The following is a 17,845-nucleotide window of genomic DNA, read 5'->3' on the forward strand; positions in this document are numbered from 1 at the left end:
TAAGCATACTGCTAAAGCAACACTTGAGTGGTTTAAGGGGAAACATGTAAATGTTTTGAAATGGCCTAGTCAAAGCACAGACCTCAATCCAATTGAGAATCTGTGATATAACTTAAAGATTGTTGTACACCAGCAGAACCCATCCAACTTGAAGGAGTTGGAGCAGTTTTGCCTTGAGGAATGAGCAAAAATCCCAGTGGCTAGATGTGCCAAGCTTATAGAGACATACACCAAGAGACTTGCAGCTGTAATTGCTACAAAAGGTGGCTCTACAAAGTATTGACTTTGGGGCGGGGGGGGGGGGAGTTATGCACGCTCAAGTTTTTTTGTCTTATTTCTTATGTATGTTTCCCAATAAAAAATATTTTGCATCTTCAAAGTGATAGGCATGTTGTGTAAATCAAATGATACAAACCCCCCAAAAATGTATTTTAATTCCAGGTTGTACGGCAACAAAATAGGGAAAATGCCAAGGGGGGTGAATACTTTCGCAAGCCACTGTATTTTCGTTGGACATCTAACTTCTGGAAATCTCCAAAGTGATCATCAGAGGATCTGTTCAATAACTGAGTCTCGTGAATCACACTAATGCTCCCTTAAATCCCTCTGAATTACAAATTTCAGCCCAGTTTGTCAGGTAATGTTATTTAAAATGTGATGTCAAGTTGTACTGGGGCTTAGGGGGGCAGTGGCTCCGGTAATCTGATACAGCCAGTGAACTAGTAGTTTAAACACTGAATCGATGCCAACGTGTCTCCAAAGTCTCATTGATTTTTCACGTGCAGCTAAATAAGCAGTGTCTTGGTGCTGTGCCAGGATAGGGATCAAAAACTCCTCTTTTCCTCCTACATGACTACATTAGACTTCTATTCACAGACAGAGAACAGGGAAGTCCCATGACATCTTGTTATCTCTCTATATAAGGCCAGACAAGGTCATCTTGCATATGTATTTACTCTGTAACTTGTTACCATTAGATGTTGAGGAGTGTCATGACGTTGCCCTCTTTGAGTACAGCGAGCACCATCACCCGCCATCACCCGTTCTACAACCAGACTGCTGTGGTCAGAGGTCGTAAATTCCTGAGAAGACCTCATGGACATACAGTTATAGAGAGTCGTTTTTCATGGAGACAAAGGAAATCCTTCCACCTCACAGAACCTGAGGTACGAACAAAGTTCATGTTCCTGAGAAAGTGTAAAAGATCAGTGAAGAATCCAGCTACGAACTGGTCCGTTTGTCACAACTTGGGAAGCTCAAGAGAGACAGTGTGGCCACATTATCATAATGCTGTTTATATAATAGCCTCAGATATGAGGTTTACATCAAATTGTTGTATTAGATGAATGAGTGAGTATGATACTGTTTGTATAATTGTGTAATATGATTGTGGACTGTTTAATGAAGAAAAATACAACTCCCTTTTGATTTGAACTAAATCAGAGGACCGCCCCTGAGCCCAGTTAGTGTCAGACATCCTGGGACAGCCCTCTTCGGCCCTTCCGAATAAAACCCAACTTTGAGAAATTATCACCAGACCATGTTTTTCTCCATTAGGAGGGGACAAAGGTTGTAGACCAAGCTTACCTCAATTACGAGATGGCTAAAGGTGTAGACCATTGCTGAATCTTTTTAACCATGCCTTGTGGTTAAACTCTTAGACTATCGATACCGACAGAATAAGAACAAGTCTTTGATATTGATTACTAGTCTGCAGCTAGGAATTCGGCATCATTGAATGCGAAGAACGACAACCACCGAAACATCCATCCTATAACGAATGTCACTTTGAACTATCCCCTCTAACCAAGACAGAGAGAGAGAAGGAGAGAGACGGACAATTCCACAAAAGAGACTTTTCACCAGCGATCAAGACGATACACTTAGCGTAAATATATATATTGATTGCAATTGTTCCCAAATGAGTGAGCGTTCATCTGTAAGGATTAGCATTTCAATTGTTATAATTATTAACTCTTTAGTGACTTCTTAGTCGACCTCCACTCCCCTTTTGTCTAACGATCCGGCATGCCGGTTCAGCCCACTAGGGCACATTCTATCATTTCATGTAACCATATTTACTGTTTGTTTATGCATTTCTGTGAATTACTTAGTTTGTAATAAATACATGATTTAAGACAATTGATGTATGGATGACTCATAGTGAAGACTGGGTTCGTGCAGATAACCAACAATTTACAACGTTTGGAATGAGACTAACGTGAGGTAAAATAAATAAATCATTAATCAGAAGACTATTGATCGAATATGAAAATATCTGAAAGGTTATATTGGGAAATTATAACTTTGTAATCTGAATACTTTCCTTGGTGCCCCAACTTCCTAGTTAATTACAGTGACATGATTATTCAGTTTAATCGAGTAACTAATTACAGAGAATCTTTGATAAAAACAAAGTCTTCAGTTTAATGATAGTAAAGACACAACAGGAGGAATGATTGGTAAGGTGTGTTAGCTAGTAAAGGGGTGATGGTTGAATCGGAGTGTGTAGCAGGCCTTTCATGCCAGCCAGATAACACCTCTAGTTCCAGGGTGCTCTCCCAATGTTTCCCCACACTCCATGTGGAACCCTGGACCCAGTCCCTGTTCTGCTCAGCTAGCCTGGACACCAGCCCTATCAGGGTCTCATGTTTCACACCACACCAGCACCTCTTCCTCCCTCTCTGCCTGGCTGAAAGGCATGTCCTCCACAGGGCGGAACACCTCCGTCACCAGGGGGGAGGTGACACCAAGTTGTGTGGACTTAATGATGGGGCTGACGTTTACAGAACAGGGCCAACTGCATCACTTCTCCAGTGCATCATCTGTTCTCCCTCTCACCTCAGCCCCCACACAGTCACAAACCTATTTATGTGCATGTGTGACTGTGAGATACGTGCCTTTGACATGTCTGACTAGCATCATCATTGACAGGTATGAAATACCATATTATTATGTTTGTCCGTGGGAGGTTTGGCTGACAGAAAACACAGTATCCCGCCATCAGTCAGGAAGTCAATGTGTCAGATGTTTTATTCAAGACAGCTGGGTGTATTTCTGGCACCTGGCTGGTCCATCTGACCCACATCAAACAGCCCAGACACCTGTTCTACAAAGACACTGGGCTGTTTATCTGCCCCTCCCCCTCAGTCTGATCAGATCAAAGGAAAAGGAAACTTTCAACCAGGGGAACATTGGCTGAGATCCAAAGTTTATTTCAAAGAAGGATATCTCTTTGTGGGTCATTTGCGTTGATCAAATCACTCGTTTTGTCATTCCCTTTGGGACCAAAAGATGTATCTGTCTGTTTAGCCGCCATTGTCTGTGCTTCCATTGTCCTTGCCAATGGCAGCATTCAACTCAACTGCCACAGAACTGACAGGTCCATCTAGACAAACGTCAAAAGATACATCAGGCCTCGTATCTCTGACTATCTGCCTTCAGTGTTGGTGACACGAAGTGGAGAAGCCGTAAACTGTTTTGCAGTGAAAATCTTAAAACCTCTCAGTTGATAATGGCCCTCTCTCATTCTACAGTTGAGTCTGTGGGGACGAATCCACACACTAGGGTTTTTTTTAGATCTGCAGATCTTTTTTAATGTCCACTGTTCAAAGCAAATTGCGCTTTGGGATTTCACTTGACTTAATGGGATTTGGCTTTGAATGGCTGTTTCCCCGCCCAATTCAAAGTCTGACGTTCCTTTTTAAATCAAGTGGTTGATTTGCGGAGACTGGGAGCTCATCAGGATGCCTTCTGTCCTGTTGCATCCTTTTGATCACAGTAGCAACAACGGAGAAAATCATCTGTCTCATTCACGGTAGTCAGATCATGTTGTGACCTAGAAATGAATAAACACTGGAGCATAGAAACACACTTTACGCACATCATTACGCTGACAAATAACCTTAATGTGGTATACATACTGTGAGTAATGCCACGTCATTGGGGACTTCAGAGGAGAATCAATGCTGCACAAAGGCAGTTGACCAAATATTCCAATATTCCAAAGATGTAGGATACTCTTACCCAGAATATTATGATAGAAATGTCACAATGTCCATGTGAGAGAGGGGCTGGGTAAATGTGAGAGCCATGTCAGTTTGAAGTACAGCATGTCCCCCCAGAGCAGGGTGCTCCTCTTCCTCTCATTTCCTCCCTGACTTTAGGGGACAGCATGGCAGCAAGGAGAGGAGGGAGAGCAGGGTGTGTATATTTACAGGCTTACAGTGTCATGGGTAAAGGACTGTCACAAAAATAGACATGCTCAAGTCTGTCCAATACAGTATGCCACCATACATCTCAAAAATACCACCAACTAGATAGGTGAAAAGTTAGCTTGGCCTATGACAATTTAGTCAAGCATGTGTGTGCATGTGTACTTATGTATGTGTGTGTGTGTGTGTGTGTGTGTGTGTGTGTGTGTGTGTGTGTGTGTGTGTGTGTGCGTGTGTGTGTGTGTGTGTGTGTGTGTGTGTGTGTGTGTGTGTGTGTGTGTGTGTGTGTGTGTGTACCCATGTCAAGCATATTAGTATCGAGTGCACCTTTGAGTTAGATAAGCCTGTGGAAAGGGTAAACCCTCAATGTAGATTAACACCTCTTGTTCTTGCTGCCGAAGGATCATTTGTGAGTTTTAATAAAACCAAGCCCCTCCTTTTGAAGATAATTAAACCTCCAAATCAGAACTCCTTAAAAGGAGAGCAAAGAGAGGGACCGTCCAGCGAATCACTCTCTGTTCCCTATAATGAATTATGGTGCACAAATACACATTTGCATAACAAGCCCATCTGCTGACACTATAAAGTCTTGGGGGGAAAAGTGTTCAAAAGAAGAAGACATCAAGGACTTTACTGTTTTTGTTTAACAGAGTCAATGTTTTCTAAGACATTTCTTACAAATAGAACAGGCAACACACTGACCACGTCTACGGTCGTGCAAAGATTCAAACAGACCCCTATCTTCCTAATAATGTGCTGCAAAATTAGTTCCTCCCTTAGTGTCTGCGGTAGCTGCTAAGGGTAGCTATCTGGCTTTACAGGTATTAAGGGTGCATTGAGCATTTAATATGAAATCAGAGCAGTTTAATGGCATTCGGGACCATTAGCCTCGTCAATTTGAATTCCGGGCACAAACATCATTCATCCATCTACGATAATGGAATTCTACTAGTGTTGTACTAACATTTCTAAGTTGTTCAAGAATCAATGGGTATACAGTTGAAGTGGGAAGTTTACACTTAGGTTGGAGTCATTAAAATGAGTTTTTCAACCACTCCACACATTTCTTGTTAACAAACTAAAGTTTTGGCAAGTCAGTTAGGACATCTACTTTGTGCATAACACAAGTAATTTTTCCAACAATTGTTTACGGACAGATTATTTCACTTATAATTCACTGTATCACAATTCCAGTAGGTCAGAAGTTTAAATACTCTAAGTTGACTGTGCCTTTAAACAGCTTGGAAAATTCCCGAAAATTATGTCATGGCTTTAGAAGCTTCTGATGGGCTAATTGACATCATTTGAGTGTCATGGGGGATGTGTCATGTACTTCTATAAGTAGTGGGTGGAGGAGTCAGGCGCAGAGAGCAGGGTAGTTGATATGTGGAATGTTTATTCCCAAAACAACAGTGTCGGTCAACGCCACACACACGGGCGCAATAAGACCCAGTCCAAAACAACAGTGTCAGTCAACGCCACACACACGGGCGAGTAGGCCGGCGAGTAGGCAGCGAGTAGGCCGGCGACGACGACCGCTGAGCGCCGCCCGAACAGGAAGAGGCACCATCTTCAGCGGGATTCGTGACAGGAGGCTTGCAAGCCGAAGAACACCATCCCATCCGTGAAGCACGGGGGTGGCAGCATCATGTTATGGGGTGCTTTACTGCAGGAGGGCCTGGTGCACTTCACAAAGTTGATGGCATCATGAGGAGGGGAAATTATATGGATACAGTGCCTTGCGAAAGTATTCGGCCCCCTTGAACTTTGCGACCTTTTGCCACATTTCAGGCTTCAAACATAAAGATATAAAACTGTATTTTTTTGGGAAGAATCAACAACAAGTGGGACACAATCATGAAGTGGAACGACATTTATTTCTATTTCAAACTTTTTTTAACAAATCAAAGACTGAAAAATTGGGCGTGCAAAATTATTCAGCCGCCTTAAGTTAATACTTTGTAGCGCCACCTTTTGCTGTGATTACAGCTATAAGTCGCTTGGGGTATGTCTCTATCAGTTTTGCACATCGAGAGACTGAAAAATTTTCCCATTCCTCCTTGCAAAACAGCTCGAGCTCAGTGAGGTTGGATGGAGAGCATTTGTGAACAGCAGTTTTCAGTTCTTTCCACAGATTCTCGATTGGATTCAGGTCTGGACTTTGACTTGGCCATTCTAACACCTGGATATGTTTATTTTTGAACCATTCCATTGTAGATTTTGCTTTATGTTTTGGATCATTGTCTTGTTGGAAGACAAATCTCTGTCCCAGTCTCAGGTCTTTTGCAGACTCCATCAGGTTTTCTTCCAGAATGGTCCTGTATTTGGCTCCATCCATCTTCCCATCAATTTTAACCATCTTCCCTGTCCCTGCTGAAGAAAAGCAGGCCCAAACCATGATGCTGCCACCACCATGTTTGACAGTGGGGATGGTGTGTTCAAGGTGATGAGCTGTGTTGCTTTTACGCCCTTGCATTGTTGCCAAAAAGTTCAATTTTGGTTTCATCTGACCAGAGCACCTTCTTCCACATGTTTGGTGTGTCTCCCAGGTGGCTTGTGGCAAACTTTAACCAACACTTTTTATGGATATCTTTAAGAAATGGCTTTCTTCTTGCCACTCTTTCATAAAGGCCAGATTTGTGCAATATACGACTGATTGTTGTCCTATGGACAGAGTCTCCCACCTTAGCTGTAGATCTCTGCAGTTCATCCAGAGTGATCATGGGCCTCTTGGCTGCATCTCTGATCAGTCTTCTCCTTGTATGAGCTGAAAGTTTAGAGGGACGGCCAGGTCTTGGTAGATTTGCAGTGGTCTGATACCCCTTCCATTTCAATATTATCGCTTGCACAGTGCTCCTTGGGATGTTTAAAGCTTGGGAAATATTTTTGTATCCAAATACAGCTTTAAACTTCTTCACAACAGTATCTCAGACCTGCCTGGTGTGTTCCTTGTTCTTCATTATGCTCTCTGCGCTTTTAACGGACCTCTGAGACTATCACAGTGCAGGTGCATTTATACGGAGACTTGATTACACACAGGTGGATTGTATTTATCATCATTAGTCATTTAGGTCAACATTGGATCATTCAGAGATCCTCACTGAACTTCTGGAGAGAGTTTGCTGCACTGAAAGTAAAGGGGCTGAATAATTTTGCACGCCCAATTTTTCAGTTTTTGACTTGTTAAAAAAGTTTGAAATATCCAATAAATGTCGTTCCACTTCATGATTGTGTCCCACTTGTTGTTGATTCTTCACAAAAAAATACAGTTTTATATCTTTATGTTTGAAGCCTGAAATGTGGCAAAAGGTCGCAAAGTTCAAGGGGGCCGAATACTTTCGCAAGGCACTGTATATTGAAACAACATCTCAAGACATCAGTCAGTTAAAGCTTGGTCGCAAATGGATCTTCCAAATTTGTGGCAAAATGGCTTGAAGACAACAAAGTCAAAATATTGGAGTGGCCTGAGTCCCTGATCTCAATCCCATAGAAAATTTGAAAAAGTGTGTGCGAGCAAGGAGGCCTACAAACCTGACTCAGTTACACCAGCTCTGTCAAGAGGAATGGGCCAAAATTCACCCAACTTATTGTGGGAAGCTTGTGGAAGGCTACCCTAAATGTTTTACCCAAGTAAAACAATTTAAAGGCAATGTTACCAAATACTAATTGAGTGTATGTAAACTTCTGACTCACTGGGAATGTGATGAAAGAAATAAAAGCTGAAACAAATCATTATCTCTACTATTATTCTGACATTTCACATTCTTAAAATAAAGTGGTGATCCTAACTGACCTAAGACAGGGAATTTTTGCTAAGATGAAATGTCAGGAATTGTGAAAAACTGAGTTTACATTTATTTGGCTAAGGTGTATGTAAACTTCCAACTTCAGCTGTATATCATACATTTTTAAGTCTACAAATGGACATAGCAACTGATTAAGAAACAACAGGCCTGCATTAAAATATATATATATATATATATATATATATATATATATATATATATATATATATATATATATATATATATATATATATACTGTCTCACAATTTTATCTTACACACTCTATTTAAAGCAAGTCAGTGTCTTTTTCTCACCTGCTTAAAGGATAGGTCATGGAGATGGTGTGGAGCACAGTTGCAGTTATTAAGTTTGATCATGTTGACGACTACATTTCTTACCCCCTCAGTAGATTGTCTTCCTTTGATTTATTGTGATGATACACGTAAAGGCTGCCAAGGTTGACATGTGTTATGCAGCATCAAATAACGTCTTATGCTAGTAATTAAAGAGCATCTGTAGAAATCTGTGTAGCATTAAGTATCACCGTCAACCGATCCTGATCATTTTACATCATTCATTCTTGTAATTAAGAATAAAATACCGACGTGTCTTTAAGCATCACATTGGCAGTGTCTTGGGAGCCTGATCGAAATCATTGGTCCAGTCACTGGCAAAAAGGGGCCCTGCCAAAAGGGAGGAGTGGAATGGGAGGTGGTGGGGGAATAGAAGAGTGCTTATGAGGAAGCTATAGTTAGATTAGAAAACGTTTTTGTCCATTAAGTTTGCACAGAGTGGGAAATGGTCTTTGGCGCTCTGTCTTACAAACAGACAAAAGAACAGACATTAAAACATAGTCATTACCCACATTGAGCATTTCCATGTCAATTCATCAGTCTTATTAAGGATTGTCACTGCAGAGAGGATGAAGCATTTCTTAAAACCGTTCTTCTGTGCGTGTGGCACCTTTAGTCTTCGGCTGGACGGCAGGCAGCATATGGAAGGATGCGTACAGTGTGTGGTTGTTGTCGTTGAAGACCTGGAGTGCATTCCTTGTAAATGTTCTGTGTGTAGAGTTCTGGGAGTGGTGGCTGTTTGCTTCCGACTATTGTACTGGCCTGATTGACAGCATGTTCCAGTTGAACTACACGGTGGAGGGTTTGATTAGCTCTTTATCTACTGGCGGGGCTCTCCAGGATGCTGCGTGGAGATGGATGGGTGCTGAGGACTGACGTTGTTTATTTAGTCGGTGTGCTCCGGTGGAAGAATGTGTCAGGCACTGACGCAGACGCGCCTCAGATCAGGTGAGCAGCAGGCTCCCCTCCTTAATGGCCCTTGGACCCCCCCAGCCCCTCCCGGTACTTGGAACATGATTGATTTTTATGCATTTCAAATGAGCCGTTGCCAGGGCCCAGAGGTCTCTTTCGGGACAACGAGTTGGAGGTGAAACGTTTTCCCCCCTCCCCCATACTCTTTTGAGGTCCGATTTCTGGTCTGTGTTGAATTTCCTGACCTTCTGTATTGGCTTCTCCTAAAATCAGAGGTGAGTCTGTCAGTCAACCCAGACAAGGCAGACAGGCTGCCTCCGGTCCTAGTGAGATACTCATGATCAGAAATTATAATCCTGCAAATCGATCCATTTACACCTGAGAAATATATAGATTTTTCTCCATAAACTATAACCTTCGGACAAATCTGTGTTTCACCGTAAAGATGTACAAATGTTATCTTTGCTAGCATGAAGGTAAGCATACAAACTAAGCTAAATATTTCCTTTACAGGCCAAGGTCACCTTGAGGGTCCAGTAGCAGCATCTACAACTCTCAGCCAGCAGCTATACTGTATATGGCATGATGACCTGGTTAAATAAAGGTGAAATAAATAAATAAAATGGCAATATCTTTACTCCTCCAGATTTGGCAGTGTACTTTAGTTTGGTTTCAGAAGCTACTGGCAGGGCATACCATGATATAATGATGTCCTTTGACCTGACAATGACTCCAGTAGCTCCTAGGTAGAGAGAACGAGTGTAGTTTCTAGTAGCCATTACAGACGTACAGAGACACATCTGACTCATCTTTCCCAAAACACTCGAGTGATTTCAGAGATGGCTTTCAGCCCCTCCGTCTGTCCCTTGCTAATCCAACCTTATCTCACATCATAGTACTCTCATCTCTCAATTTTCCTCTTTTGTTTGGTTTCTGACCGAAGATGCCTGTTTTGTTTTCTGCCCCAGTGAAGTCATGTGACTTAACAAAGCAAGACCCGGCAGAGATTAAGATAGGAAACAGTGGAGATAGAGACAGGATATTGGAGGAAATAATGTCAGAAAGGGGTCTGTGTTCTGTGGTGCATTCCCCTCACTTAGAACTAAAAAGCTGTCTTGTTCGACAAGCAGGCACGCACAAAACAAAGACCAGAGCTGAAATACTGTGGGTAATATATCCCAATGTTCCCAAAATGGTCCTAAGCTTTGGCAGAGTGTCTGCTGCTGTTGGGCTAATAGGACTTAATGGAAGTCAATGCCCGGGCTGTTTCCCCACCCACATAGATTTAAAGGATGGGGAAGCACAGGATTGTATGTAGGCAAAGTGGATATGGATTGACACTGTATATTTAGACTGGAGACAGAGCAGAGGAGAGGTGTATTAAGCTGTGATCGCTGCCATGGGTTATATAGCTATTTATAATTCCTGGGAAGCAATCAATTCTGTGTCGCAGGCAGCGGAGTGGTGAGTGTTCAGGGTATAATTCACGGGGTGTTGGTTTGACTCTGTTTTGATAGACTACACTTTTCACCCTCTCTCTGAAAACGGTGGTGAGTTTCCTAGAAAAGACATGAGCCCTCAGCCTGTCTGCACTTATCAGACACATTTTCAAGGTGTCTGCCTCTGGTTTCACCCCATACAGGAGAGATTGAGAAATGTTGAATAACTAGGATCTCATGTTCTATTAATATCTAGGTGAGTAGGTTTAAGGGTGTGTCTTGTGTCAAATAATAACAATTTCACATTCACACTAGTTCTGTTACGGTGCGTGAATGAGGACCCAAAAGCGAATTAACGTAAACAGAGCTTCTTTAATAACAAAACAAACGTAGGCTCAGATGGACCGGCAGATTCCGACAGGACAGGACAAGGTTGCAGCAAACATGACGATAGTCTGGTTCAGGCATGAATAACACAAACAAGAATCCGACAAAGACAGAAACAAAAACAGAGAGAGATATAGAGGACTAATCAGAGGGAAAAAGGGAACAGGTGGGAAAAGGGGTGACGAGGTAGTTAGGAGGAGACAAGGAACAGCTGGGGGAAAGAGGGGGAGAAAAGGTAACCTAATAACGACCAGCAGAGGGAGACAGGGTGAAGGGAAAGGACAGAAACAAGACACAACATGACAATACATGACAGTACCCCCCCACTCACCGAGCGCCTCCTGGCGCACTCGAGGAGGAAACCTGGCGGCAACGGAGGAAATCATCGATCAGCGCACGGTCCAGCACGTCCCGAGAGGGAACCCAACTCCTCTCCTCAGGACCGTACCCCTCCCAATCTACTAGGTACTGATGACCACGGCCCCGAGGACGCATGTCCAAAATCCTACGGACCCTGTAGATGGGTGCGCCCTCGACAAGGATGGGGGGGGGGGGGGGAAGACGAGCGGGGGCGCGAAGAACGGGCTTGACACAGGAGACATGGAAGACCGGGTGGACGCGACGAAGATATCGCGGAAGAAGAAGTCGAACTGCGACAGGATTAATGATCTGAGCAATACGGAACGGACCAATGAACCGCGGGGTCAACTTGCGAGAAGCGGTCTTAAGGGGAAGGTTCTGAGTGGAGAGCCAAACTCTCTGACCGCGACAATATCTAGGACTCTTAGTTCTACGCTTATTAGCAGCCCTCACAGTCTGCGCCCTATAACGGCAAAGTGCAGACCTGACCCTCCTCCAGGTGCGCTCGCAACGTTGGACAAAAGCCTGAGCGGAGGGGACGCTGGACTCGGCGAACTGAGATGAGAACAGCGGAAGCTGGTACCCGAGGCTACTCTGAAAAGGAGATAGCCCGGTCGCAGACGAAGGAAGCGAGTTGTGGGCGTATTCTGCCCAGGGGAGCTGTTCTGACCAAGACGCAGGGTTGCGAAAAGAAAGACTGCGTAAGATGCGACCAATAGTCTGATTGGCCCGTTCTGCTTGACCGTTAGACTGGGGGTGAAAGCCGGAAGAGAGACTGACGGAAGCCCCAATCAAACGGCAAAACTCCCTCCAAAATTGAGACGTGAATTGCGGACCTCTGTCCGAAACGACGTCTGACGGAAGGCCATGAATTCTGAAAACATTCTCGATGATGATTTGTGCCGTCTCTTTAGCAGAAGGAAGCTTAGCAAGGGGAATAAAATGAGCCGCCTTAGAGAACCTGTCGACAACCGTAAGAATAACAGTCTTCCCCGCTGACGAAGGCAGTCCGGTGACAAAATCTAAGGCGATGTGAGACCACGGTCGAGAGGGAATGGGAAGCGGCCTGAGACGGCCGGCAGGAGGGGAGTTACCGGACTTAGTCTGCGCGCAGACCGAACAAGCAGCCACGAAGCGACGCGTGTCATGCTCCCGGGTGGGCCACCAAAAACGCTGGCGAATGGAAGCAAGCGTACCCCGAACGCCAGGATGGCCGGCTAACTTGGCAGAGTGAGCCCACTGAAGAACGGCCAGACGAGTAGGAACGGGAACGAAAAGAAGGTTCCTAGGACAAGCGCGCGGCGACGGAGTTTGAGTGACTGCTTGCTTTACCTGCCTCTCAATTCCCCAGACAGTCAACCCGACAACACGCCCCTCAGGGAGAATCCCCTCGGGGTCAGTGGAGGCTACTGAAGAACTGAAGAGACGAGATAAAGCATCAGGCTTGGTGTTCTTAGAGCCCGGACGACAAGAAATCACGAACTCGAAACGAGCAAAAAACAGCGCCCAGCGCGCCTGACGCGCATTAAGTCGTTTGGCAGAACGGATGTACTCAAGGTTCCTATGGTCAGTCCAAACGACAAAAGGAACGGTCGCCCCCTCCAACCACTGTCGCCATTCGCCTAGGGCTAAGCGGATGGCGAGCAGTTCGCGGTTTCCCACATCATAGTTACGTTCCGACGGCGACAGGCGATGAGAAAAATACGCGCAAGGGTGGACCTTGTCGTCAGAGAGGGAGCGCTGAGAAAGAATGGCTCCCACGCCCACCTCTGACGCGTCAACCTCGACAACGAACTGTCTAGTGACGTCAGGTGTAACAAGGATAGGTGCGGATGTAAAACGATTCTTGAGGAGATCAAAAGCTCCCTGGGCGGAAACGGACCACTTAAAGCACGTCTTGACAGAAGTAAGGGCTGTGAGAGGAGCTGCCACCTGACCGAAATTACGGATGAAACGACGATAGAAGTTCGCGAAGCCGAGAAAGCGCTGCAGCTCGACGCGTGACTTAGGGACGGGCCAATCAATGACAGCTTGGACCTTAGCGGGATCCATCTTAATGCCTTCAGCGGAAATAACAGAACCGAGAAATGTGACGGAGGAGGCATGAAAAGAGCACTTCTCAGCCTTCACAAAAAGACAATTCTCTAAAAGGCGCTGGAGGACACGTCGAACGTGCTGAACATGAATCTGGAGTGACGGTGAAAAAATCAGGATATCGTCAAGGTAAACGAAAACAAAGATGTTCAGCATGTCTCTCAGGACATCATTGACTAATGCCTGAAAGACAGCTGGAGCGTTAGCGAGGCCGAAAGGAAGAACCCGGTATTCAACGGAGTGTTAAACGCCGTCTTCCACTCGTCCCCCTCCCTGATGCGCACGAGATGGTAAGCGTTACGAAGGTCCAACTTAGTGAAAAACCTGGCTCCCTGCAGGATCTCGAAGGCTGAAGACATAAGAGGAAGCGGATAACGATTCTTCACTGTTATGTCATTCAGCCCTCGATAATCTATGCAGGGGCGCAGGGACCCGTCCTTCTTCTTAAAAAAAAAAACCCCGCTCCGGCGGGAGAGGAGGAGGGGACTATGGTACCGGCGGCAAGAGCTACAGACAAATAATCTTCGAGAGCCTTACGTTCGGGAGCCGACAGAGAGTATAGTCTACCCCGGGGGGGAGTGGTTCCCGGAAGGAGATCAATACTACAATCATACGACCGGTGTGGAGGAAGAGAGGTGGCCCTGGACCGACTGAACACCGTGCGCAGATCGTGATATTCCTCCGGCACCCCTGTCAAATCACCAGGCTCCTCCTGTGAAGAAGAGACAGAGGAAACAGGAGGGATAGCAGACATTAAACATTTCACATGACAAGAGACGTTCCAGGAGAGGATAGAATTACTAGACCAATTAATGGAAGGATTATGACAAACTAGCCAGGGATGGCCCAAAACAACAGGTGTAAAAGGTGAACGAAAAATTAAAAAAGAAATGGTTTCGCTATGATTACCAGAAACAGTGAGGGTTAAAGGTAGCGTCTCACGCTGAATCCTGGGGAGAGGACTACCATCCAGGGCGAACAAGGCCGTGGACTCCCTTAACTGTCTGAGAGGAATGTCATGTTCCCGAGCCCAGGTCTCGTCCATAAAACAGCCCTCCGCCCCAGAGTCTATTAAGGCACTGCAGGAAGCTGACGAACCGGTCCAGCGTAGATGGACCGACAAGGTAGTGCAGGATCTTGAAGGAGAGACAGGAGTAGTAGCGCTCACCAGTAGCCCTCCGCTTACTGATGAGCTCTGGCTTTTACTGGACATGAAGTGACAAAATGACCAGCAGAACCGCAATAGAGACAGAGGCGGTTGGTGATTCTCCGTTCCCTCTCCTTAGTCGAGATGCGGATACCTCCCAGCTGCATAGGCTCAGCACCCGAGCCGGCAGAGGAAGATGGTAGTGATGCGGAGAGGGGGGCAACGGAGAACGCGAGCTCCTTTCCACGAGCTCGGTGACGAAGATCAACCCGTCGCTCAATGCGAATAGCGAGTTCAATCAAGGAATCCACGCTGGAAGGAACCTCCCGGGAGAGAATCTCATCCTTTACCTCTGCGCGGAGACCCTCCAGAAAACGAGCGAGCAAAGCCGGCTCGTTCCAGCCACTGGAGGCAGCAAGAGTGCGAAACTCAATAGAGTAGTCTGTTATGGATCGATTACCTTGACATAGGGAAGACAGGACCCTGGAAGCCTCCTCCCCAAAAACAGATCGATCAAAAACCCGTATCATCTCCTCCTTAAAGTCCTGATACTGGTTAGTACACTCAGCCCTTGCCTCCCAGATTGCCGTGCCCCACTCACGAGCCCGTCCAGTAAGGAGAGATATGACGTAGGCGACACGAGCAGTGCTCCTGGAGTAAGTGTTGGGCTGGAGAGAAAACACAATATCACACTGGGTGAGGAACGAGCGGCATTCAGTGGGCTCCCCAGAGTAACACGGCGGGTTATTGATTCTGGGCTCCGGAGATTCGAAAGCCCTGGAAGTGGCCGGTGGATCGAGGCGGAGATGGTGAACCTGTTCTGTGAGGTTGGAGACTTGGGTGGCCAGGGTCTCAACGGCATGTCGAGCAGCAGACAATTCCTGCTCGTGTATGCCTAGCATCGCTCCCTGGATCTCGACGGCTGAGTGGAGAGGATCCGAAGTCGCTGGGTCCATTCTTGGTCGGATTCTTCTGTTACGGTGCGTGAATGAGGACCCAAAAGCTAATTAACGTAAACAGAGCTTCTTTAATAACAAAACAAACGTAGGCTCAGATGGACCGGCAGATTCCGACAGGACAGGACAAGGTTGCAGCAAACATGACGATAGTCTGGTTCAGGCATGAATAACACAAACAAGAATCCGACAAAGACAGAAACAAAAACAGAGAGAGATATAGAGGACTAATCAGAGGGAAAAAGGGAACAGGTGGGAAAAGGGGTGACAAGGTAGTTAGGAGGAGACAAGGAACAGCTGGGGGAAAGAGGGGGAGAAAAGGTAACCTAATAACGACCAGCAGAGGGAGACAGGGTGAAGGGAAAGGACAGAAACAAGACACAACATGACAATACATGACAAGTTCCCTCATGCTGTCCTTAGACAACATGAAATAAACATTTACCATTAGATAAACTTTTACCATACCTCCTTACACTTACTACCCCAGGAGGGAGAAATTATACTTTAAATGGTCTGTAGTCTCCATTTGATTTGGCTTTATGGGCCGAGTCGCTTCACACAATAGCCTCAATTACTCTCCTTGCTGTTATTATTGCAAATTGTGTTGTTTTTATAACTAAAATGTCAATGGCATCAACAACAAGCACCTCTCTGGCTGGCACCACACTAGAGCCATACTTGACTTTAGCATTGGGAATCATCAGAGTGCAAGGACATGCTAGCCTCTTTAGGGCCTGTGAGGCTACCCTGTCCCTGAAGGCGATGTGTCAAAATGTTACAGCCCTTCTCGTTCACTCTAAATAAACAAAGGGGAAACGGCCCTCCAGTTTTAGGGTAGCTGTCAGACAATCTACCATTGGTGCAATCTGTCCTTCTTGACCTATCATCCCATACAATCCATCCACAGAGAGAGATAGCCACAACAATCATGTTGCCCATCTAAAGAGTCATGGGAAACCTGACTAAATGGGTTTTTAGAGCAGAGCCCAGCTAGCACATTGTGCTCAAAGAAACATATGTTTCTCAGAACGTTATTGGATGGCTGGGAGAAGATCAGGGTGGGAGAAAAATAATGGCCTCCTCCAAGGAAACTATTTAAAAGGCTGTTGACCTGCTCCGTGTTGGAAGACTGCTTCCTCTTCTACTGTACACTGCTTTCTCTTTACTATCTCAAACATATCCTTATGTCATTGTGTCATGTCGGTATGAAGAGATTCGGGAGATAGGCGCAGGAATGCGTAATCGTTTTTTAAATTAAGCCTCAAATTACGGCGTGCCGTGTAAAGGCACGGGGACGAAGACCAAACAAACACGTAACAAAACACAGGGTTGAAACCCAAACAAAAGAGCAAGGAGTACCTCGAATAAATAACACAAGCGCACAATGATTAACACACGGGACGAGACCCGTAATCATCTGCGCAATCCACAAGGGCACAAAAGCCCAAAACACACAGCACAGGTACTCACGCACCAACGGACATTGTAACAATAATCAACAGCACCACGGTGAACAAAGGGCACATATATACAAATACAATCATGGGGGTTAGGGGCCAGGTGTGCTCAATGAAAGTTCCAGAGGGATCTGTGACACATTTGGGTATTTAAGCCGTTCATCCTCAGTCCCAGCAAGTAGGATATGTACATCTGCTTAAATTTTCTTCAAGTAACTAGCTATATAGGCTAGATGTGACACTGCAGTCCTATATTATGTCACCATTGCCCTGGATTCTAAGCAATGTTGTACTGCTATTTTTATTGACTTGGTCAAAGCTTTACATACGGTAGACCATTCCATTCTTGTGGGTCGGCTAAGGAGCATTGGTGTCTCTGAGGGGTCTTTGGCCTTGTTTGCTAACTACCTCTCTCAAAGAGTGCAGTGTATAAAGCTAGAACATCTGCTGTCCTGGTCACTGCCTGTCACCAAGGGAGTACCCCAAGGCTCAATCCTAGGCCCCACACTCTTCTCAATGTATACTGAATAAAAATATAAAGGCAACATGTAAAGTGTTCAAATAAAAGGTCCCACAAAAAAGCATATTTCTCTCAAATGCTGTGCATATTTTTTGTTTACTATCCTGTTAGTAAGCATTTATCCTTTTACAACATAATCCATCCACCTGACAGGTGTGGCATATCAAGAAGCTGATTAAACAGCATGATCATTACAAATGTGCACCTTGTGCAGGGGA

General features: G+C 45.2%; 1 protein-coding gene across 2 annotated transcripts in view; it reads left to right on the top strand.

Moving 5' to 3' along the window:
* Nucleotides 1–17,845, top strand: part of LOC110490458 (synaptotagmin-1) — a 213,885-nt gene that overhangs the window by 18,323 nt on the left and 177,717 nt on the right. The gene's annotated exons all lie outside the window — the stretch shown is intronic.

Source organism: Oncorhynchus mykiss, chromosome 15, assembly GCF_013265735.2.
Source record: "Oncorhynchus mykiss isolate Arlee chromosome 15, USDA_OmykA_1.1, whole genome shotgun sequence".
NCBI classification, from domain to species: Eukaryota; Metazoa; Chordata; class Actinopteri; order Salmoniformes; family Salmonidae; genus Oncorhynchus; species Oncorhynchus mykiss.